General features: G+C 40.8%; 1 long non-coding RNA gene across 1 annotated transcript in view; it reads left to right on the top strand.

Annotated features, from left to right (window-relative positions):
• Positions 1–25,681, top strand: part of LOC131135366 (uncharacterized) — a 163,779-nt gene that overhangs the window by 43,385 nt on the left and 94,713 nt on the right. The window contains exon 2 of the long non-coding RNA XR_013629589.1: positions 721–902. This is a non-coding gene — a long non-coding RNA (uncharacterized LOC131135366). The remainder of the gene's footprint in view (positions 1–720; positions 903–25,681) is intronic.

Genomic DNA, 25,681 nt, shown 5'->3' with positions numbered 1-25,681 from the left:
CACACACACTCTTGCCCTCAAGATACAGGTTTATGTTAATTGTATCAACATTTCTGCTTTTTCTCTTTACTTCATACCTTTTACTCAATTCCCATTTTTTCTGTTATTTTTTGGTTTAATTTTACTTCTGGGCTGCATGGTGGAAAAGTGGTTTGATTAACCCCTCGGGCAATCTTTGTGTGGAGTTTGCATGTTCTCCCCGTGCATCCGTGGGTTTTCTCCGGGTACTCGGGTTTCCTCCCACATTCCAAAAACATGCTAGGTTAATTGGCGACTCCAAATTGTCCATAGGTATGAATGTGAGTGTGAATGGTTGTTTGTCTATATGTGCCCTATGATTGGCTGGCCACCAGTCCAGGGTGTACCCCGCCTCTCGCACAAAGACAGCTGGGATAGGCTTCAGCACCCCCACGACCCTCGTGAGGAAAAGCGGTAGTAAACAAATGAATGAATAATTTTAAGTAATTTAGTTCAATAATTAAATCCTAATTTATTTATTGGGCTTCCATTTCAATAGGTTCTCCTACTTTGATTAATAAATGTACATCAGCAGAGCAGGTTGTCAAACGTTTTGGCACCTGAAGCGATACATTTTTAACTCCCAAATCCTTCTCTGTTTTCCCGCACTTTGCATTGATTTGCTCAAGTGTCATAATGGCACATCACTCAAAGTAAACAATCACCCTCAGCTGACGGTAGATGTCTGTCTCTCTCTTTCAGGAAGAAAGATGCGGAGGGTGAAGGAGGAGGTTTTCATCCCGCACTTGTGGTTTCCCATGGAGTGGCTCTCTCCTTGGTGAGCAAGCCATAATTGCTGTCAGTATATCCAGAACTGAGGAGTGAGAAGCAGTTTTTCGGGTCTGTGAGGTGGCTTCCCCCTTTTAGGCCTCTGGAGGATTTTGGTGAGTACCAAACACTCAGGCACTCCTCCCCTCCTTGTTGTTGTTTGCGTCTCATTGTCAGCAACCAGACAACATTCCTCATGCAGCGAAGGAATCAGACGATTATAGGGGCGAAACGTACAGTAGAGGCGGGTAATTGAGAAGATTACGCTCGACACGCCAGCTATGATTTGAGGATGTGAAGGCCTTTTTCAAGTGGTGAAACTTTGCCTTCCAAACTGTCGCGTGTCGGTATCGAGACACAAAAGGCTTTCACCCCCCCACCCCCCACCCCCTTCGCCAAAAAAGGCGCAGATGTTGACATGTGTTTACTCCAGATGTCTTGTCAACCACTGTGGCAGATTCACATGCAAGAAGAGCCTTCACCTCCCCCATGAAGGAGCCTCCAAACTGATGCACTCCTCTTGTCAGTGTATGTGCTTTTAGAGCATGTCCTACATACTGTTGAACACTAGAAACACGTACAACATGTTATGGGATGTTGGGCTGCATCAACTATTTCTACCATTGGAAATAATGGACATTCAATTTATTGTTTCAAATTGGCATCAGTTTGACCCTGGACCCACAATATTCTATATGGAATATTCTATATTTGTACACTTTCCAAGAACCATTATGTGGACAAAGAAGACACTCGACTGAATCGATGACGCAAAAGTGGCTTATTAATATATGAAGCAATAATATGTGTCCCGAAAGCCGATTTATGATATATAAATAAATTAAAAAAAACCTCCCCCCTCTGGATTTCTGACCCTCCCCTAGTTAGATAAGTCCACCACAAGTACAGTATATGCCCAGCACTGTGCAAAAAGCAGGCTTCGCTACACATTAAAATATTTGTCAGCCTACTATGGACTTGGAAGTTGTAAATTTCAGCAATTTGCTTTTCTTCAGCGAATAGACTGAAGTATGGTAACATAATTTTACTGTTAAAATGTGACCGTAATGTTAGGAAAACTGGCCTGAGCTACAGTTAGTTTTCTTTTCTATAGTTTTTTTATTTCATTGGACAGACTAATAGTGCATTTGTTAAAAAGTTGATCAAGTACAAACAGTGTTTCTTGGAGATACACAACTGTCAGAGACACTCGTGGACAAACACCTCATTAGTATTGAAAGGGAACTACACTTTTTAAAATTTATTTTGTCCATCATTCACAATCCTTATGTGAAACATGAACGCATATTTCTTTCTTTATTCTGTGCATTATAACACGAAAAAACGTGTTTATTTGAACTAGCTTACAATGCTGTCAGTGGGATACACCTATTTCGACGAGAAGCCCTCTAAAAAAAACCCTCTAAACGTTCATTTTAACTGCACAAAACGAGCACAAACAATTATACAACTTTGGTTCAATTTGGAGCATATTGGGGGGCTGGTTATGTAATAGGCCAAAACTTAAATAGTTAATAACTCAAAAACGAAAGCAGCAAAAATGTTCATTTTAACTGCACAAAACAAACACAAAAAATTGACACTACTTTGGTTCAGTTCAAAGCATGCTGACCTTTGGTTGACCCATATAATAAATGAAAAAACGAAAGCGGCACAAACGTTCATTTTAACTGCACAAAACAGCACAAACGTAGCACAAAAAATGAGATTATTTGACCAGAGTTTTGAGTGAGATGGAGTCTTTGTAGCAAAATTGAGAGCGAGGTATCCACTCTTCCGTCTGTAAGTGACGCTGAGACGAGCCATTAGCGAGGCATCATGTTAGTCCGCGAGATAAAATTATTATTTTTATAATAATAATATGGCTGTAGCTTGGTTAATATACAAGTCTGTTGTTTAAATGAAATGCTGTTTTTTTTTTGTTTTTTTTGTAAGGGCTTTACCGTCAAATTAAGTATTTCCGATGATGCCCGTTGTTACGTAGCTCATACAGTATAAACTAATTTTTTTGAGTTAGAATGCACAGAAAAGGGAAATAAATATGTGTTCATGTTTCACATAAGGATTGTGAATGTTGGGCAAAATTCCAAAAAAGTGCATTTCCCCTTTTTAAAGCTACAAACACACAAAACGGTGTGTCTTCAGTAGAGCTTACTGAAAGCACTTTTACACTGTCACCATTCCAACATGAATACTAGATTTTGTACAACACACTTTCCAAATGCCTCAAAATAAATAATCAGAATTCAATATCTGCAAATGAACGAGGCAATCCTATTAAAGTGTGTCAGAGCGACAGTGCCGGAAGGAAAAAAAATAGAACCATTCAGCGACGTGTCATTGGATCTTTTCACACCAATACATCTCCCTAATGCAGGCAATTTCCTGCAGCTTTTCGCCCTGGGAGGGGATTTGACCTTTTGTGGCAGGTTTGTAATGTTTGCCAACAAGGTGGGATTAACTCACCTTTGCTCCTCCACCAAACACCGTGTGGTGTTGAAATAAGATTATTTGTTGTTAAGTGGCTGTGGGAAGCTACCCCCGCCCCCCCTCAATCAACTGATTTTGTGCCGTCACTAGCCAGACAATTATTAGTGGAGTTCTATGGAAACTAGAAGATGTCCCCTCGTTTTTGAGTTGAAGCCCGGCAAACGCAAAAATAACTTCTGACCTCTCAATTTTAGGGGGGTGGAGGTTGGCTGTCATGATTAATAATTAAAATTGTTTGTAAATATTTTATTGGACAATTTTGTAGTTTGGGAGAATTAATGGGAGTCACATGACAATGTAGGAGAGGATACTATCTTATACAATTATAGTGGAACGGGTCACGGGTGGCAACTGGATTCAAAAATGCAGAGAACAGGTTGACATGTAACAAAATTCATTACAAAATGTACGGAAATGTACTGCAACATATGGAAGATAGACAACAGCAAAGCAACACTGCAGGTCGGACTCTAACCAAAACAGACGTGAACTGAATCCATTTTTTCCAATATCAGACAATTTAAATTCAATGAATCTCTTCCAGAGAGCCATGTTTGTTTTTTGGGCGGATTTTTGCAACTATGGTTTTACATGCAGAAAACCAAAATGAAATACATATAATGTAAATGATGAATGAAAGGGACAAAGGAACATTTAAGGTTACTTGTACCTTCATTTAAGATGTAATTCTTGATGTGAATTTTCCCAAAGACACAATGTGGCAGCGCCTTCCTTGAAATGTGGTGTTGAAAAGGAACGTGTTGATCTCGCTGCCACATTCTGTCTTTGGTAGCATTCACATCGTCAATAAATAAGTAACCTTAAAGGGGTCCGATTATGCTCTTTCCACTTTTCTGACCAGTAAAATGTTCTTAGGATGTTGTATTATTGTGTCAAACTATAACAAAGGTTCAGCTGAGGCTTGTGCATTTGGAAGTGAGCCCTCTAAGAAATTTGTAATGGCTCTGAACGCTCGGTTTCAGACAGTTTTTTCTAACACTGGCTACTTGTGATGTCACAGTGAGCTGGATTTCCTTAAATGGGCGTTACAGAATAAAAGTTGTAAACCTGCCCTCTGCTGCACTGTGATGATTTCACCGTGTTAGCACAGAGTGTGACCAATCACAGCGGCAATAAATAAATTAGACAGTTAAAATTTGGCAGGAAGGACAAATCCAAGAAAATACAGTTGGAATAGGTGCAGAATCTAGAAGATCTACAAAGCTATTGTGTGTAGCTGATATGCACATTTTCAACATTAACCAATGTGTTCATTCTTTTTCTACTGCTTATCCTCACGAGGGTCACGGTGGTGCTGGAGCCTATCCCAGCTGTCTTCGGGCGAGAGGCGGGGTACACCCCGGACTGGTGGCCAGCCAATCACAGGGCACATATAGACAAACAACCATTCACACTCACATTCATACCTATGGACAATTTGGAGTCACCAATTAACCTAGCATGTTTTTGGAATGTGGGACAAAACCGGAGTACCTGGAGAAAACCAATGCCTGCACGGGGAGAACATGCAAACTCCACACAGAGATACCCGAGGGTGGAATTGAACTCGGGTCTCCTAGCTGCGAGCCCTGCATGCTAACCACTCCACCACCGTGCAGCCTTAACCAATGTATGTATGTTAATAATTTTCTTTTTGGTAGACAAATCAACATGCATTAAATAAGTATGGTGAAAGTTCCCCAAAGACTAAATATGTATAAAGTGTATGTATAAAAAAAAAAGCCTCTCACATGTTAATCAACACATTTTCAATCCGTTGTGAAAGTCAATGAGTTTTTAAGGAGCTCCCCGGACTTCTTGTCAATAAACTTACAAATTGATTTTATTTGGCCTTTCAGAAAACCATTACGAGCGCTTCCCCTCGAATTGTGCACAGCACCATCACTTTGAAAGGCCTCTCAATGCCTCTTTGATGAGAAATAAATTAATGTTTCAAAAAAAAAATTGAAAAGAGCAGGATGTGTTTTCTCCGCTTGATGCATATTTCTAATTGCCGAGTTACTCCCGCTGATGAGCGGCCACAGAGATTTTTGACCTTGCGGCGGGCGTGAATCGATGGGAAGTTGATCAAGACCAAGTTCATTGCTGCCTAACGTAAAACAAAGCTGATTTGTTTACCTTAGCTTAGCCGCCACCGTGTCAATCCCATTAGGGAATGATTTATAGAGCAGCGCCCGATGAAATTGTTTAAAGCAGATTAGGTGGAGCAAAAGCATTGGCACTAATATGACAAGCTGATGTGCTGTGACAGGTAACCAAGCAAACAAGTTCCTGAAATTCCCATTGAATTAGAATCCTAATAATCCTACAGGGAGAAACTGATTTAATCAAGATGGGAGGACAGGGCGGGGGGGATGAAGGAGGAAATAAAGGATGACGGTTTTTCAGCTGCACAGGAAATGGAATGCTGCTACTTTTTAGGTACTTGTCAGGACAAGTAAAAAGGAATTACGATCAGTTTTCCAATAGAAAATAACATACATCGACATAATGTCTTCTAACTATCAATACCTTAAAAACTTTATCATCGTAAGCTTTACGTAACATTCTTCACAACTGTACAAGTGTAAAAAGAAGCCAACTACTGAAACGAACAATACTAAAATGTACTCTGTTTTAAAGTATTCTTAGCTGCTAAACAAGTGTAAAAAGAAGCCTACCATAGAAGCCTATATATGGAAACTATATGTTTTCTATACGCAATTACACTCTATACTATAGAAGGTGATTGCACTGTTTAGTCTTTGATCATTAATGTGGACTTATTTTGTCGCTTTAGCGTTTTATGCTTGTATGTCATGGAGCAGTCACCACAGCACTTTCACTATTAGACAAGCTGCAGGGGAAAGCCCTCTCATGATTACAAATGGAGAGCAGGAGGAATTCTTCCACCTGAACACAGGAGGACAGCTGCGTCCCTTTGCACTTTTAGAGACACTTCTTCATGAAACCACCCGTGAAATAGCGCAAATCCTACCTGATGAAACATCAAATGCAGTCATCACTCGATCTTCTGCAGAGTAGTCACCCCAACCGAGTGCCATCTTTCTTCCTCCAATCCAAGAACAGCTAGGTTGTGAGACTCCCTCCCACCAACAATGAACTGTTTCAAGTCAGCAGTTAATGCAGATTTGTATATATATGTGTATATATATGTATATATATATATGTGTGTGTGTATATATATATGTGTGTGTATATATATATACATATATATATGTATAGTATGTGTATATATGTGTATATATATGTATGTATATGTATATACGTATATATATGTATATATGTGTGTGTGTATATATATATATGTATATATGTGTGTGTATATATAAATGTGTATATATGTGTATATATATATATATATGTATAACATTTTAGGGCCACATGTCATCTATTTGATGGCACCAACTTGCTAATAAAAAAACACCACCAGCTAATATCCGACTTGAATGGTGACAATAACAGCAATTTTTAATTTTTCATATTCTCATACGATGAAGTGATCTTCTACCAACCTGCACCTTACAAAATAGCTATGAGAAACCGCTGGGCTAGCACTAGCAGCTATCAGTAGCAACCACCTTAGGCTGTGCATCATGGCACTGAAATATTCATTCATTCATTTTCTACCGCTTTTTCTCACGAGGGTCGCGGGGGGTACTGGAGCCTATCCCAGCTGTCTTTGGACTGGTCGCCAGCCAATCACAGGGCACATATAGACAAACAACCATTCACACTCACATTCATACCTATGGACAATTTGGAGTCACCAATTAACCTAGCATGTTTTTGGAATGTGGGAGGAAACCGGAGTACCCGGAGAAAACCCACGCATACACGGGGAGAACATGCAAACTCCACACAGAGATGGCCGAGGGTGGAATTGAACCTAGCTGTGAGGTCTGCGCGCTAACCACTCGACCCGCCGTGCCGCCCGGCACTGAAATACTAAAACTAAAACTCTAAATCTTCATTCATATATGCATTTTCTGTCTTTTGCTTCTTGTTATAGTTTATGACATAATCCAGTGAAGAATTGTATCACAAAGTTAAACATTCGCTGGAAACGCTTATTTGTTTTATGACACCATACAATATGCATGCAGTGTGCTGTATTGTGGTGCCGCAAATAGGAATATTAATGCAATTTAAAGCGAGGAGACTCCGTCCTCCTTCTGTAATGATAAAAGATTAGCTTAATGGTGTTTATATTGTTCTCCACTGAAATCTCCTTTCAGGTCACAGAACAACTTCAAGTATTAAAAGTAGAAAAACCAATCAAGGGATTGCTGTTTAAAACTGCTGCTAATATCTCTGTTGTTTGTTTTTTTGCATATTCATCATTCAGCCTCTTTGTCATGTTTATTTGAAAATAATGAGCCCCAAACAAGGAATATTTTCTTCCTGGACACGCTGAAACACGCTGTCTAGATGACGACATTAATGTTTAACTAAGGTCTATTGTTTGGATAATTGTTACATTTTCCGAGCATGAGCAATATCCATGCATTATGCAAGTTTTAATATATCAGTTTCTCTGAAAAACACAACAAAAAAATGATTGAGGGCTATTGTACATTTATCATACACTTGAAAATGAACAGAATTAAGTTCCAATCTTGTGAAGGAACACCAAAACATATTAAAATACTATACGTATTGCTAAGTCAGCATATACTGCATGTAAACCATAGAAAAAGCACACAGATGACATTAATTACATCAAAAGTATTGAAGTCATTGGCCCTCGACATATACTAGTATACAATAGTTAGTACAATTCACAGATACATTTCATTTTACGGTCACCTATATAATCATGATATAGTGGTGCCTTGGTTAGCATCATTAATCCATTCCTGATGGTCCAACTCAATACAAAACAGACTCTAACCAAGGAAAATAATGTAAATTTGATTACTCCATACCTGACACAAAACACATTTTATAGACAATAACTATAACTGTTATTGCACTCATGGGGCAGTAAAAGGCTTTTTTACATGCAGTTTGGCAGAAGAATGCTACAAACACGAAAACATAAATATTTAACATTATTTTGTTTTTGTATTTAGTTTGTTTGCACGCGCAAACTCGTCATGTCTGACGACACTGTGTATACCTGTTCTTTTTTTTTTTCATTTTCAAACCAGCCTTTGTGGCGCAGCGGTAATTTCGTCCAGTGCACCACTGTGCGCAGCCAATTTGGTAAACTGGGCTGCACCAAGATGGCCGTGGCGGCGCACCTGGGGAGGGGTTCCACATTTTCAGCTTGGCGCAGTGACAATGTTGTGACAAAACAGCCCGCCAAATGTGTGGAGAAAGCTTGCCATCTCCAACATGGTCTATTTGGGGCGCAGGCGAAGCGCAGCCAAAACCTCATAGGCAGATTGTGTCAGTGGAAAAAACAATGACAGCAACCAAAAATTATTAGTTTTTATCAATTGTCCCATCATCAACCCACCCACTCTGAGACGTCACGCACAAACTCAACCTGACGGCAGCTGAAAGTATGATGCAGGGCTGACTCTACACTGGGGCGGCGGTTAAGGCTAGTGGGACACAACGCCTCCATTAATAAATGACTTGTCCCCCGAAATCAACGTTTTAGAAGTGAAAACCATCTCCATGGTTGTACTGGAAGCACGCCAGATCGCCCCTCCCGCAGCGTGGACAAGTAAGATGCTTAGATTAGCGTGATGCTGTGTTTAATGTAACTGTCAGGAACAGATGACATGTCTCACGCGGTGGCGTATGTGGTGAATGATGCGCATGGTGTCCTCTGATGTAAAGGCAATGAAAGGTGTTCATTTAATTGGTTAAGATTACACTTGGCTGTCTTAAACCCTCTCACAGCTTCTCTCCTCCCTGTTTGCAACTTGCACCGGTGGGAGGAATGGAGGCGTGGGTGCGCGGCACTGCGCCTGACTGCCATAAAATTTGCTAAGTGTGCTGGCTGTGGAATAGGCGTGGCACAAGGCAAGGTGGTCTACGAAGTTAGATCCCATTGAGTTACATTGGACTTTTTTTTAATCTTTAACAAACAAAAAATGAAAATTAACATTTTATCAAATAACCAATGCAGGGCCCCGACCCTCAGTGTGGGCAACCTAGCGTTTTGTCGCTAAATGTTGAGCTTGCAGGTCTTTTGTGTGTGAGTGCTCCAAACTTTCCCTTGCATCCTCACACTTGATTGAACTCCCCTGTACACATGTCAGCATTTCCCTGTGACATCGAGGTGGCGGTGGAGGGGGAAAGGGGGCTTTCAAACCGGGGACCTAATTAGCAAGCGAGCACTATTTTCAACCCTGGCCTAATGAGGGGGTTTGTTATGGTTTGGGATGAGCTCCACGTGTCACAGCGAGGCCGAAGTAAAAGCGTGTAAAATGCAATGCAAGGCCAATGAGGACCACCCCCCCTCCCAATCCCCAATTCTCCCCGCCCCCTGACAGAGTGCAATTGTACACCTGTGAATCCTCAACACATCGTGGAAAGCGAGGCCTCTTTTGATGTGCTATTCTTTTCATGTGGAAGATGGGAGGGACCAAGGAGCAGGGACCCAGTTGAAAAAGAGGCGAGGGGACTAGGGAGGAGTGCCAGGGTCTATTAAGCGCTTTAATAATGTTAATTAATGAATAATAGACTTAGTAATGAGCTAGCAGGCAGTATTTTATTCATGTGATCATCTCACTTTCGTGCTTCTTCTATGCCTGAGTAGTCACCTAGGGACAACACAAACACACACATGACCTGCTACTACTGTAGGTATCTTTTTTTAGGGATGGAATTCATATACTGGCTATTTTGGTAATGGTAATGATAATGGTATTATTTCATTTGAACATGCTTCAGATTACAATTGAATGCATCACGTAATCAATTCACAGTTCCAAATGTCCAAAAGGAGTAGGAAGAAGCAAAGCTTATTAAATCCTACCCCTCCATCTGGTATTTTTACAATCAGTAACTGTTACATTTGTTCACTTCCTGCTTTCCATAATACAGTTTAAGGTTGTTTTTTTTAATAATGCACCTCGTACTTCGGTACGAGGTGATTATTGATATTGATTATTGATATGACCATACAATGACATAATGGGTACCATAGTAACTATCAATATAGTGATATATTTTGATATAGTGATATATTTTATTATGATATAGTGATATGTTTTAGGGGTCAGTAAGTTTTTTTTTCTTGTGAGATATGCTTTTACAAAAAGAAATATAATATTTTCATGGCTTATTTCAAGCCAAACAAAGCAAATAGGCTTGTTTTACCAGAACATGTTGGTATCCACAACTCACCTTTTCTATTTCACAATGCATTTATTTCTAGTCTTCTCACATTATTAACTGAAAAACTGAATGAAAAGCAGATTTATCCACCTCTGCTGGGTCGTTCCAGCCGCATGCCTTGCCTTCTGAAGCGCAGATGCACAGATCGTGTGATATCAGTGTTCACATCACCCTTTTCAAGCGCAGCGCAAATGCTCACACGTCACGTCACATACATAGTGTATGCATGCTCCCAAATCCGTACTGAGGTGGTACTCATCCCTACATTTTGTCCACACTTGCGAGTAGAATCGGGGCTTTACAACGGCTGCCTGACGGATGATCACATCCTCAAACTCACCAAACCTTGCCAAGTGTTTGGCCCCAAATTCTAAACCATTCTAAAGCTTTTCAAAGCACCACTACGGTGAGACATTTTTTGAAGCAGGGTGCAAAACTGCGGAGCTGATATTATTGGCCGATGTCGATACTGTCCTTTTTCACTGATGTCAGCCGATACCGATCTGTGACCGATGGATTGGAACATCCGAGTAGATGTAAATGAATTATAAATATATAGTATATATAGACTGTGTATGCATTTAGAAGATGTATTCAAAGACGCTGTGAATAATATGTAGTATTCTACACTGGTAACAAGGTAATTTTACTGTAATATTCGGTGAGACACACATAACACCAGACAGAACAACAGGCTTTTATTGCAGGTGTGGACTATCTCACAACAGGCACAATAAATAATACCTAAATAAAAACATGGGCTACTATGGCCATAACTCAAGCCAAGTTGAAACAATTCTAAACCTCTGATTTCACTTCCTGTCTGCCCTTGGGAACACATTTATAGCAACACACACAAGCACAAGTGTTATTTTTGTCTTAAATTACTTATTATTTTGTCTTATCTCTTATTATGTATATTATTAGTATTTATTATATTGTAATATGAGTGTAAAGGTGACTATTGGGGTGTTATTTAATTTACTATACATACATTTTTTTTCCTACTTTTGCCATTGAAAATCCACACCAAGTATTTCCTATAGATGAGGGCACGGCTGTTTAGCAGAGTACTACTCAGTGATTTATGGAGGTCTCCTCCACAGGAAATGAGAGCATTATCAGGCACCACTTGAGCTCTGGATGTGATTTACACAACCACCTGTGCATATGTGCATGCAGACATATGCACAGATGCACAATACACAATGTGTTTTTTGTTGGTGGACAATTCCATAGGTGGCAAGTAAGGGGATGTCCATTCTATTCCTCGTCAGTGCTCTTGCACCCACTGTATGTTTGATGCAGCGGAAGAGGCGGCACGTCACCACTAGTGGGCCTCACAAAGACGCACCCTCTCCTTGTACATTCTGTCTCACTGTTAAAATGCCTTAATTCAGTGGAAACTCCATTCAACACTACTAAAGTAGCACCATTTGGAATTGAACCAAATAAACAAAGCCTCAAAACATTGTGAGCAAATCCTGTAAGAATTCACTTCACCACACAAAATCAAGATAATAAATTACTCCACAGATTCAATATACAGTTTGAGTTTATAACCAGGCCAAATAGAATTACAAATCACTGTGCCACGCTAATTGATAATATATTCAATCAACAATTTATACACAACAAGTGGTCTGCTAATCAACAACATCAGTGACCATTTTCAGTGTTTACAATTTATAACAAAAACTCTAAAAAAAAAAAGAAAGATGGAGACAATGTCAACGCATTTAAGAAAGAATCAGAAGGACAAATTTGGGAGATTGTGGTGGAAATGATGTAGATGAAGCATATGAACACTTTAAATATTTATATGAAGCTCTATGATGAGAATTGTCTTTTGAGAGAAATGTCCAGTAAGCAAAGGATGGATGACAAAAGGACTAAAAAAAATGCCTGTATGAAGAAAAACACATTATATAGGATATTTATCATTCAATAAGCTAAAGAAGCAGAAAGAAGGTATAAGACATATACAAATAAGTTAACAAAAATCTTGAGACTATGTAAGAAAAAATATTATACTATTACCGGACAACAATAAAACCAATGGAAAACATGGAATAACAGATTCCCAAATTTAGGTCAGTGGAGGTTTCATTGCAGATACACTCACTGTTTGGAGGAAATAGAGTATTTTTTTTCCAAAAATTAATTAATTAATAAATGATCACAGGCGGCACGGCGATCGAGTGGTTAGCGCGCAGACCTCACAGCTAGGAAGACCAGGGTTCGACTCCACCCTCGGCCATCTCTGTGTTTGCATGTTCTCCCCGTGCATGTGTGGGTTTTTTCCGGGTACTCCGGTTTCCTCCCACATTCCAAAAACATGCTAGGTTAATTGGCGACTCCAAATTGTCCATAGGTATGAATGTGAGTGTGAATGGTTGTTTGTCTATATGTGCCCTGTGATTGGCTGGCGACCAGTCCAGGGTGTACCCCGCCTCTCACCCGCCCGAAATTATCACTATTTAGTGGTTGATTATGGACTATTATTCATCCAAAATATTAAAGACATGTTATATGTGGCATTCTGGTCAGTAGGCATCAGTGATGTTACATCGATGAGACTTGATATTAGATTACATTACTTGCATGGACTCAGTCATAGCATGTCTGACATGACATAGTGGAAAATAGTTCTCCTCTCATTCCATGTGGAAGTGGTATGTTTTTGGTTTCTTACTTTGTTCTTCTTTGCCACTTTGTTTTTTCACTTCGCCGTCTCCGGTGTCCTGCAGCAATCCTGTAGCCTGTGCATTAGAAATGTGCCATAAACCAACAATAATAGGAGTGTGAAGGTGTGTTTAATGTCTACAGGGCTCTAATAAGTGTGTTTAGAAAGTCATAAATATGTTTTCTCTGCTCTAATTGCAAAAATATGAAATTTATTACTATTGAATCCTACTTTGAGGAAATTCACTTATCGTGGTCCGGTTTGGAACCAATAACCGCAATAAATGAGGGACGACCGTACCTCCAAAGTGACTGAATCTGATGGAACTCGATTAATAACACAATCAAGAGTGCGCCAAAAGCAATCACTGAGCTCTTTCTTTTTGGGAGACAGAAGATTCTCCGAAATCTTCATCCCCAACCTTTTATGAAGTTACCAAGACTTCCATCAACGCCGGTCCAGGTGCGTCAAGATTCTCATTTAGCTTGTCGTCATTGTGGTCCAGAGTGTTTATTCCTCCACTTGCCAGGCAGAACAAAAGACGCCCAATCAGCACCCCCCCCACCACCCCCCACTCAGGTCTTAATCAGCGCTGGGCTTAATAGAGCAACACTTCCCAAATATTATTAACCTCATCTGTCTGCATTAGGCCCTAATGGCCTCCCTGGTCATGTATTGTCTTTGCAGCAGCTGCTAATGTACATATATATTAATCCACTCGCCTCCACTCCTTTCGCACGGAGATTGCACGGCGGCGCCCTTCAGAGCGAGCGAGGCAGACACAGGTTAGGGAAGCCACTAATTAAATGTCAGACTTGACAGATTAAAATTATGAAATTTAAAATCCGCAAGTGGCGCTTTGTCACTGTCAAATTAAAGGGGTGCACAGTGCGATGAAGGGGAAGGCGACGGCGGGGCCCTAATGGATTGAAAGGGAATGTGCTTTAGCAGCAAGCGGCTCCCAGTGAATAAAGATTCACTGCTAGCCAGGCTGCATGCTCAATTTCTCCATATTCTCCCCAAGTCTGGAGCTGGAAGGGGGGGTCACTCGCAGGCTGCCGGGACCATTCCTGACCGCTCCGTTTAGACGTTTCATTCCTCTGGCAACAGAAATGTTCAACCCTTGAAGGCAACATTCGAAAAAAGCTATTCCACCTTTTGGCCTCCACCATCTCCGCAATGTTTGGAGACGTCACCAGTCATTGTCTTCTTTATTGAGCTTTGTGGAGTCAATTGGGAGGGAATTTCTTAAAACAGCGATTTGTATTATTCAATAGGCGGTCTATATAGGAGAGGCAAATTAACATACAAAACATCTAAAAGTTCAGGATTGTCAACATTTTTATCAACAAGAGTTCACAACTTGTCATTCATCACATTATGGCTGTTTGTTGATAACCATGTATAGTCACTTAATTATTTCTTTCCGAGAGGAAACAGTTTTAGAAGCAGTTTATTTTTGGAAAAACAAGTTAACATAACAATGATGTTAAAGTTCTAGATGCTCACCATGTTTTTTTTTTTAAGCTAAACGGTCATCCATTAAATGATTTTTAGATTTTGCAGAATCTGCACCAATTCCAGCTATGCTTTGATTTATATCTCAGCACACAGATGTACCAACAGTTCCAGACCAGGGAAAAGACCCTAGTGGTCGCCTAGAACCTTTTGGGCCGTGAGGGGAGCAATTTTATCTAGGTACAGTTTGTTGGAAATGCAGGCGATTCCAAACATGGCAGAGATAAACATGAGGCGGAAGACTTGGTTAAATTCTCAGGCAAGATTCAGCAACAACATATCAAGAAAATAATACAGAGAACGCTTGGAAGTGCTTTGATCTTTCCATTTGTCTTGTCAAAATAGTCAAATTCATCAAATGTGTCAAATTCCAGACCAAAAAAGGGCATTGGACCTGCATACATCGCTCAGTGACACCGACAACGTGCTTGCAACATACTGCTCAATTGCATCCTATCGACACCACTAAATATTACACACAATCTGTACAGAATAACACCTTAAAGAGGCATAAGACAGTCAAAAGTGATCATTTTTAATATAATATAATAATATATTATTATATTAATAATATAATATAATATATCAGACGTTGACAGCAAGCTGACAATAAGGTGGTTGATCCACAATCACTTTATTCAAACACCTAAATAACCAAAATAACCTTTGTCACATATCCGTAGCTGTCTCTCATTGCGGCTGCCCTCTACTTGCCTTGCTCATCCAATCAGTGAGCAAGACGCATTTACTGCCGCATTCACTTTTGGAAAGCAGACATTTCAAGCAGGCATAACCGTACATGAATACAGACGTTATCAAAAATACACATTTCCTCCACATCACCAAGCCAGACAGGTGACAAGGGGTATTTCAAAATAAATAGGGTAAATAGGAAAGTGTTAGAGATTTATATTCATTCATTCTTTCTTTTTCCTCACAAGGGTCACGGGGGTGCTGTAGCCTATCCCAGCTGTCTTCGGGCAAGAGGCACGGTACACCCTGGACCGGTCGCCAGCCAATCACAGGGCACATATAGACAAACAACCATTCACACTCACATTCATACCTATAGACAATTTGGAGTCGCCAATTAAACTAGCATGTTTTTGGAATGTGGGAGGAAACCGGAGTACCCGGAGAAAACCCACGCATGCACGGGGAGAACATGCAAACTCCACACAGAGATGGCCGAGGGTGGAATTGAACCCTGGTCTTCCTAGCTGTGAGGTCTGCATGCTAACCACTCGACCTGTTGTGCATGGTTGCCAGTTCAGCTGGTTTCTTAGTGTGTTGTGTTGGACCCAGGCTATATGCATTTATTTTGCTCATTCTCTACTTGCTGATTTTGTATAGTTTTTACCCCACCATGATTTAGTTATTGAGGTTTTGGATAGTTTTTGACTCAACTTCTGCCAATTAAGCGCTCTTTTTACCTGCACTCAATTCCCATCACTGCATCTTGGGGTCATGACCATGGCTTGTCATGACATAAACAGGTTTTCTATGCTCTAAGTATGAAAATATTCCAAAAAAAAGGCGGCTTATGCATATACACACACACACTCATGTACTCTATAATGTAGTATATACATAGTTCTGACCCTGTGTACCGTCCATGTTTTCAAAAATCATTGAATATGTATATTATGGTTTAAATAAATCATTAAAGGCCCAAAATGAATGGCCCAGGATGAGTGTACGGTGTGTAGACTTCAGAGGAAAAGTGCATTATCTGACCTATGTACTTATACCTGAGACTTATATCAACGTTCTTTCACCACTCTCAAAAAGTAGTAGACGTTATCAAAAGATGCTGACGTTCCAACACCAAATTAGGGCCTTTTAGGGTTCAAAGCGCTGTCAGTAGCAGGGCCTCAACAAGGTGGAGGCTCTAATAAAAGTGTAATAAAACCCGGTATGGAGCAGCGGCAGCAAAACACTCGACGAGGATCAAACCACCGGCGGCATGGGAAGTGACAAGATCCAATTAAATTTAATTAGTCAAGCTACTGGATTCATTTTAACTGACAATTTTGATTAAGGTAACGACGCACGCTCAAAGCCAAGGAGAAAAAAAAAAAGCAGCGGGCCAAATTGTATCAAGAGTAACGGTATTAGTACAGCTAACTCACTGGGTTTAATTAAAGCATGAACTACTAGACCGACACCAGTTCAATAGTACACAGGGGTCAAAGTTTAGATAGTAATTAGTTGTAATTAGTGTTTGTCATTGATTTATATGTACTTGCAGATTCTTGTTGTTTTTCATATTTGAAGAGTTGTCATTTAGTCATTTTTTAGTTGGACAATAACAACAAACATATAAGTGGAAACATTAAGGGGGACCTATTATGCTCATTTTTCTGCCCTTTGAATTAAATTGTGGACTCCTATAGAGCAGCTACACACAATAACCATCACAGAAAGGTTTCTAAATCTTCCAGAATCTGCACCTATTGCAGCTGTATCTGAAACAGAGTGTTTTGAGCCATACCAAAATCCTTTCAGGGCTCACTTCCAAATGCGCAAACCTCATTAGCTGAAACTTTCGTTTAACATTCTAACTACATTTATAGCTCAGAAAAGTGGAAAAAGCATGATAGGTGTCCTTTAAGATCGACGCCAATTTGTTCAGGTAATGGCATATGTTTTATTTCAGATTTTGAAAAAAATGTAGAAAATAACAAATATAACGTAGGACATAACAGAAATAGGAACGCTATGTTGCAGAGTGCATGTCAGCTTATTTTTTGTTTGTTGTTTTTGTGTATTATTTTTGTCGCTTAGCAGCCCAGACAGCATCAAATGGCTAATTTGCATGTGAAATTGAATTGCGATGCAAAAGTTGCTTCAAATTGGAATCGTACGACCTCACGGGGTATACATTGATCATCCTTGATGTGGGGCCTGCATGTGCCTGAGTCAGATCCAGCTACGAGGTGAATGTCAGGGACAGCGATAGAAGTTGCCATCATGTTGCGCGGGTTAGTGTCACTAGTTTCATCCCACTAAATAACCCCCGAATGCCAGATGACATCTCAGTGGTGGATGGCGCATGTTTGAAAGGTTAGCGGGGAGTCTGAGTGGCAGGAACAGCACTTAGCCTAAGGTGGTTCACGTTTATAGTGGCATGCTGTGCACACGCACACACTCACTCTCACACACACACACATACTCATATCCTTCCACTGGGATGAGGCTCATCTGCTTGCCCTCTGGTGTTCTACACACTTGTCAAAGCACCTGCAGCATTGTTGTTTGTAGAGTGTCACTGAAAGATGCTCCAGCCTATTTGTCACTTTGAGAACAGGCCTTTTATTCACTCTAGCCCACAATTAAACTCTATTTTCGTCTGATATTTTTCTTTTTAGGGGCATATTCATGGTTAAAAGGTTAAACATGACGACAGAAAGTGAAGTATAACTTGTGACAGTAGCATCTAACATATCACATATCAACATCCACCATGGTGTATCATTTAAAACAGGTAAGGCTATTACTAGGGATCGGCTAATATCAGTGAAAAAGCACGATACTGATATTGGTCGATGCTTGCGTCATAAGGCCGAGTGTGGGACTTCCTGTCTTTATGAGAGTTATATAGGCTTTGCACCCTGCAAAATGTGTCACAAAAATATCTCACCAGTGCGGTGCTTTAAAAAGCATTAAGATAGGTGCTGCATTTGGGGGGCGAACACTTGGCTGGGTGTGATGAGTTTTCGAAGCTTGTGATGTGATCAAATATCAGGCAGCCACTAAAACAACCCACTGTACTCGCTAGTGGAGGCAAAATTTATGGTTGAGTACCCACTTAGTACAAATTTGGGAGCATAGTGCAGGAGGAACTTTTGTTGTATGCGGGGCTGTGTCGGACTCTAAGGTTTGTTTATTTGTCGGTATCGTTATTACCTCTAATCTTAAAAATAACACACACACTGGACTATTAGTTGATGACGGACAAAAGCTCATGAATCAGATTCGACTTTGACTGTAAAAATCCACAGTCAAAGACGGCCCTAAATGACATCACTAATTTATACAGTAAAGTCTCGTTATATTGATATCGGTTATATTGATAGTACTGCTTATTACGATACTATTTTCATTTCCCGGCAAATTTCAAGTCTTTTATGATATAATTAGTTCCGGTTAGTACGATACCCGGTTATTACGATAATCCGGTTACTACGATGCCCTTTTCATCTCCCGCCAGCCAATTTGGTCTGCTTGTATCGATACAAAAGCAGCTTAAAGCTGAATCAATATTTGCTTAAGGATTTCAATACCACCATTAGCGAAATCTGTAAACGGCGTATTGTTTGATTTTCGACTAACACCGTTTCGGCTTTTCCACCGACGGACGGTAATTAGAGGATTACAGGTAATTAATATGAGGTAAGTATTAAACAATCTTTTGAAGTAAAGGAGTAAATATTTGTATAATTTAGAGGGAAGATTCAGTGAATAGACTTAGTGTTTTCATGACGAGGATGACGAGGATGATGAGGATGAAGAACCAACTGACATAGCATACACACCTATTCCAACGAAGACACAAGCGTACAAATACATGTATTTAATTGTGTTGTATTCAGATATCTTTTTATCGCCTGCAATAATCACTGTTTTTCATATGTACATGCTGGCGTTCGTGGTTTCTCTCGTGTGTATAGAACAATGTCGAGTGCATTATTGCCCACTTTTAATGCAGTTCGGCGCAGGATCGAATATATCGATAGTCCGGTTATATCGATATTTTTTCCGACTCCCGAGAATATCGATATAACGAGAATTTACTGTACACAAATGTGCCTGCTAGTCCCCAATGGGTGTATACTCAGCTAAACACCCAAAATTTCAGTGGGTGTTTCGATGAGTGTGTTGAGTTTTGTAAGAAGTTTCAAGTAAATTCTACTAATATGGGTCAAACAAAACATAATTGTGCCTTATTCTGTGATTACTGTTCTTCATTAAGGCTGGGATTGTTATTTTTCCTTTTCTGGTGTCTAATGTTATTATTATTATTATTATGCTATTATGTTCTACCATGTGTTAATCCCTTCGCATCTGTGCTAGGCTCCATTGATGCTGTATAGAAGTGTGTGTGTGTGGGGGGGGGGGGTCAGGCAGGTCAGACCTGACACCATCTTTAACCGTTATTTACTGTGATTCCACGACAAGACAGATACCAGCTTCTGCGACTCCACTGATGTATGTTAAGCGAGCTCCAAATTACCCGGCTGATGGATCTATTGATGGCCCATTCCAACCTGTCACCTAGTCTCCATCAGCCTCTCAGTTATCCCCCCACACCGCCTCTCCAGCCCCACAGCTCGTCTTCCCTCCACCCTTCTCGCCCTTTTCGTCCCAGCGGGCCTGAATAAGAAATGAGCATATTGCAGGCAGGCAGATGTATAGAGAGAGAGACCTTTTGTATCCCGCTGCCGTGTTCTGCCTGCTGCACGACAACGGTCATCGTGGGCCAAGCCCTTTTTGCAGAAGTTAAGCAGGTTTGGAACACACACACCTACACACACACACACACACAGACATAGACATGCACACATCCCCCAGAGACGCACAAAGGCCAATGTAGACCATGACCGTGCCTGCTAACAGCCCGGTCTTATCACATGCTGTCATTTAGTATTATTCCCAGCATACAGACCCTGTCATGGGGGATGATGAAGATCCCAAAGGTATCCCTGACAACTTCTTACAGGAATACGTCATCCGACACCTGTGTGCCACCGTGTTTAGTGTACCATATGTATGACATCCAAACAAGAACAGCAAAAAGATTCTCAAGATGAATTGGGCTGAAAATCAACGCGATTCCGGTCAGTACTTGCAAAATAGGCACATCAGAGCCATAACAGAAGATCGGACTTGTATCCTCTTGTGTCAGGATATTGCTGCAACTGGGGGCACTTTCACACAGCAACACAGCAATCCCACAATCCGATTAGTAGATGCATGGCAGCGTGGTAGATTTCACACCCCCAGTCTCCAGCAATGGAATACCATTACACATACCATTACTGCTGTAAAGGCAAAAAAAAATAGTATGCTTAACTTCATATCCCCCATTTATTGCAGTTCTTCAGCGAAAAAGAAAAAAGATTCATTTTAAAAAGCATCGGAAGGTTTCCCACAGCCACAGCTGTTACGCCAATGCTTTTTCACCCAACAGTAATTACAGACTATGGCTGTTTTTTTACACTACACCCTTTTTACTATCGGAGACTGCAATTTATTGAGTGTACACATCAATTAGACATGGCTCTGTGAATGACTCACCACTCCCTGTATGCACACTCTATAATGCTACACAGACAACCCATTTTGTTACATGACTTACACAAAATAAATACAGTTAGGACACTGATAAATGGTTACAAATTAATAAATTGCAAGTTTGTCGGCTAGTCCAGCTGCATACTGGACCATGTTCACAAAACAGCTCAGCGTGAAATGCAGTTGACAGATCAAAATATTTTTCTTTTGCTGTTAGAGAATCAGGAAATCCAACCACTTGTGCCTGATGTTTTCCTCGTTATGAATCGTAAACAAATGTAGCTTTCCCTTAAACGCGAAGAAACACTTCCTGGGAGACACTGCTAAGACCATAAACAGAGAAACAGAGCTTGGGGGATGGCAGAGAGCATATCTGGCCTACAGCACACGCCCATATGAGGAAGCAGGGCAATCTGTGACATCACAAACCGCCAGTGTTTTGATGACCTCTGAAAGTCAGCATTTTGAGCCATCCCAAACTTCTTCCAGGGATCACTTCCAAATGCGCAAGCTTCATTATCTGAAACTTTGGCATTGTTTAAACAAGAATACAACATTCTAACTACATTTATAGGCCAGACAAGTGGAAAAAGCATAATAGGTCCCCTTCAAATAAACTGCAAACTCCAAGCTTCCTGATGATTCCTCATTTTGATGAGTAGTATTCATTACTTACTTTTATTATATTTCTTTGTGCTTTATTATAAACACAAATGCAACAACACAGTTACTTCACATGAAACTCTATGCGATAAAGACTGCATTGAATCTTGGTGCGCTAATTGACTCTCGCAGGCATTACCAGGATTAAGTTAGCTGGCGTCCAAAGTTCATTACACAGATGAATGCGTCATTTAGCCCGCTAAGGAGCCCTTAATGCAAAAAAAAAAACTCCCACACAATAAAGCATGACTGTGTTTGTTAGCCATTTTCACTGTGGTGGTACCAAATGTTGTGATACGATTACGACAAAGCAGGGTTGGGCTACATTGCTCCTCTCTTTGTGTTCGTATCGGCAGCGATGAGTGACACAACAGCAGGTGCTCAGAGAAGCGTGGAGAGTGCTTTCATTTTGCCACTTATACGACAAATTACCCAGACAATGGACCTGGCGAGCCGGCACTCTAATTCAATTCCAACTGTTGACTTCGGGGCAGGTTTCCGCGTCCGCCGCGACTTCACCGGGGCTCTCTGGGAAAGGGAGGTTCCACTGGAGAAGACGAGTCAAACAAAATGAAAGGCAATATTCCTTACGTGGCCAAAGATGGGAGAGATAGCCTAATATGAGACAATAGGATTTAGGGATGCCATGCGTCACAGCGGGGGCCTCCAGTCAAAGTGATTTGGATCAATAGTGTTTTTCCAAGTAAGGGGAGGATGGAGATTGGGGAGAAGGACACGTCACCGGAGCTGTAGTCAGATTTCAGTGGTGTCAAATTAATTTCCGTGTTATCTGGGAATTCAATTAGAAAGACCCCCTTCTCTTCCTCCCCTCCCCTCTCTGTTCCCTCCCTCGCCTCCTTTGTGAGTAAGAGAGTGTCGGACATCCCTCCGTGACAGATTACACTGCTCAGAGTGCATATCAGGCCGAAGTGTTGAGGCCCACTAATCCGCCCTCTAATTCTCAATTAGTGTAAAATGAGGCCATAAATCACGCAGACAGGCCCGATCGATGGAAACGTTGTTTTAGGAGTGATTGGCAGCCTCCCCAAAGGTTACTGTTTAAGTTGGTTTAAGGTTACAGCGCTCTCCTCTCTGGGCTCTAGGCGGGATGCTAAGTGTGCGCCTCTGCCCGGGCTTTGTGGTCGGGAGGAGAAGTGGGGGGCTGAACTCAATCTATATGATGCAGGACCTCGGTCCTCTGGGGGATACAGCAGAGGGACAGCACCAATTTTTAGCCCATCAGCCGTCCAATTTTTCTCCTTTTCATACCTGCTGTAGTAAATGAGAAACAAATTAAATTTCGGCCCACTATCTCCAACAGAAACCATTTTAAGTCCTTTATGGAAACCAAATTGTCCCCAGACAAATCGCCCTCTGGTTGTGTTGGAGATACACTGCGAAATAAATTTGTGTCAGTCTGGATACGCCATTGTCTGTAATGCCATTCATTGGGAGCATGGTGGTGAAATAAAGGAGGCTGGAGAGGGTGGGGGGGGCACTTTTGGTGGAACAAAAGGGGTGAGAGAAAGATCCCCTCAGCGCCACCGTTCTCCTTCTTGTACTCTCCGTTCTCCCCCTGGCGTGTGCCACGTTATTAATTTCCAGAGTTTTTTTGCATTCATGAGGTTGAGATTGAAATGGAAATGAGGGGCTGGCCGAGCGAGCGAGCGGGCTCAGCAGTGACCGCAGCCAAACTGGAGGATGTGGGAGGAGGCAGGAGGGAGGTGGAAAGGGGGGGGGTTACATCTCAGTCGACACGTGTCAGCGTCGGAGTGGGGCGGGTGCGGGTACCGCCATCCAGCCAGCCTCTCATTCCCTGAGATTACCAGCCCATGGACATCAATCACTGCATCAGGGAAACAATGCATAAAATGGGCCCAACAAGGGCGATGAAAAATCACTGACGGTGCACGAGTGGCGCAGGAAAAGGGAGAGAGGGAGGGACTCGAGAAGGAAGCCAACCAAGCCGGATGATTCGTCAAATTCACAAACAGGAAAATGAAAAAGCGGATGTTACAATTCACTCTGTGACTCTTTTTGAACCCTTCCATTTACTCACTTATTCTCTTTTGATGTTTAGCAGTTATTTGCTAATTTAACTTAGCATACAGGTAGTTGTAATTCAAATGTATGACCTCAAAATTGAGTTGAGCATTTTTTCTGTGTTTCATTAGCTTTTAAACAACAGTACAGTGCAATAGTGGTGTAGTGCGACATATAGCCTATGACCACTACTAACCTACAGTCTATATACTACAGAAAATGTGTACTTAGTAAGTAGTTAGTAGTAAGTCAAAAGTGTCATTGTACTCGTACATGCATATGAATTGGAAACTTTTGACTCTTACTCTAAGTTAATTTTGACTTTTACACCAAAGTTGTAGCATAAAGGTGAACATAAGTGATTAGGGTGACCGTATATTGATTACTGAATACCAAACACTCAATGAGATACCTGATTACGTCAATGAATTTAAAGTATGCATCCTTTGTGGATGGAAAACTGTTATATTAGAAAATACTATATCCAATAACAGAAATTCAGCTTCATCATCTCAGAGATTACTCACCATGTTTTATTATGCCTAAAATAATCTCTTTGATGTGTTTTGGTGGTGCAAAAATAACTTGAAAACCTCTGATCGATAAGAAAATAAATGCTTTTTTTTATGTCTTACTGGACAAATACAGTAACTTAAAAAAACCTGCATGGACCAGCATAATTTCCTTGCTGGTCTATGCTGGTTTTTTCGGCAGTGTATTAGTCACATCCACCAGAGTCAGTGGTCTGTGTAATGGCCAAATAAAAAAACTATGAAAACCAAGGCCCTGTCCACACGGGAACATACCGAGGATTTACTGGGATTTCTTATTTACACCTACCTGTGGCACTGTGATGCGCAGACAGAAAGAACTCCAGGCTTTATTTTAAGATGTGTACTAGGTATAGAAAATGGATGGATGGATTGATAGAGAAGCCTGCCTTTTTGTTGGTTTATTTTGCAACACTGTTGTTAAAGGTGGGTCAGAGGTGCTACAGCAGTATGTCCACGAGCAAGGAGGTTTGTCTTCCATGGTGTTGTGAAAACTAGAACTTCAAAAGCAAGCGTTTGAGCGACTCGTCTTTCAAAAACAAAGCAAACAAATGAGGGAGATGATTCGATTTCTGGTGGTCATAAACAGGCTCTAATGATTACTGTTGGGACATCATTAAAAAGTCATTTTTGCATAACGCGGGAACCTTAAACTATAACCGCCATACTGCACTATAGGAATACATACAAAGACACAAAACAATCCACAAAGTCAAAGCCCTCAGTAGGGATGCTGGCTCACTAATGATAACCAACAGAAATGAAACACGACTCAAATAAGGCACAAAGAATATATTGATAGAGACTGTTTATGATGTATTACGGTTTTCAGTTAACATCCAAAATTGTGGAAAAAGTGGAAGCCCAAAGATGGTTGCGTCATCCCAAAGTGAATGAGTACCACTACTGAATTCAATAAAGAACTTTGACTTTGAGGATGGTGTCCATGTTGAAGAAAAGAGATGGATGCACTCATAAACAATAAGTACCATCCTGAAGAATAACAACGTAACAGATAATGTTGCGACAGGAGTAACAGTGCTAACAAAATAGAGACCACAAACCATGAAAGGTATTCAGAAGCGCCTTTGTGGAGAGCATCCACTACAGCTAAAATGATGTTAAATATTGAGTTGTCTATTTTATATGTCATGTTTGTGGCATTGTTTTTTTTTATGTAAAAAGTTGCATAATATTAATATATTAATATCTGCAACATGTTTCTAGAAACATAGGGAAAAATAGGGATTGCCCTCCAAGCATATTCTCCTCTCCTCCCACTTGCTTTTTGAAGAAATAGGTAAAT

This window comes from Doryrhamphus excisus, linkage group LG12 (genome assembly GCF_037039965.1).
Source record: "Doryrhamphus excisus strain RoL-2023G ecotype Guam linkage group LG12, RoL_Dexc_Guam_v1.1, whole genome shotgun sequence".
In the NCBI taxonomy this organism is placed as follows: domain Eukaryota; kingdom Metazoa; phylum Chordata; class Actinopteri; order Syngnathiformes; family Syngnathidae; genus Doryrhamphus; species Doryrhamphus excisus.
This window is presented reverse-complemented; position numbering and strand designations above follow the sequence as displayed.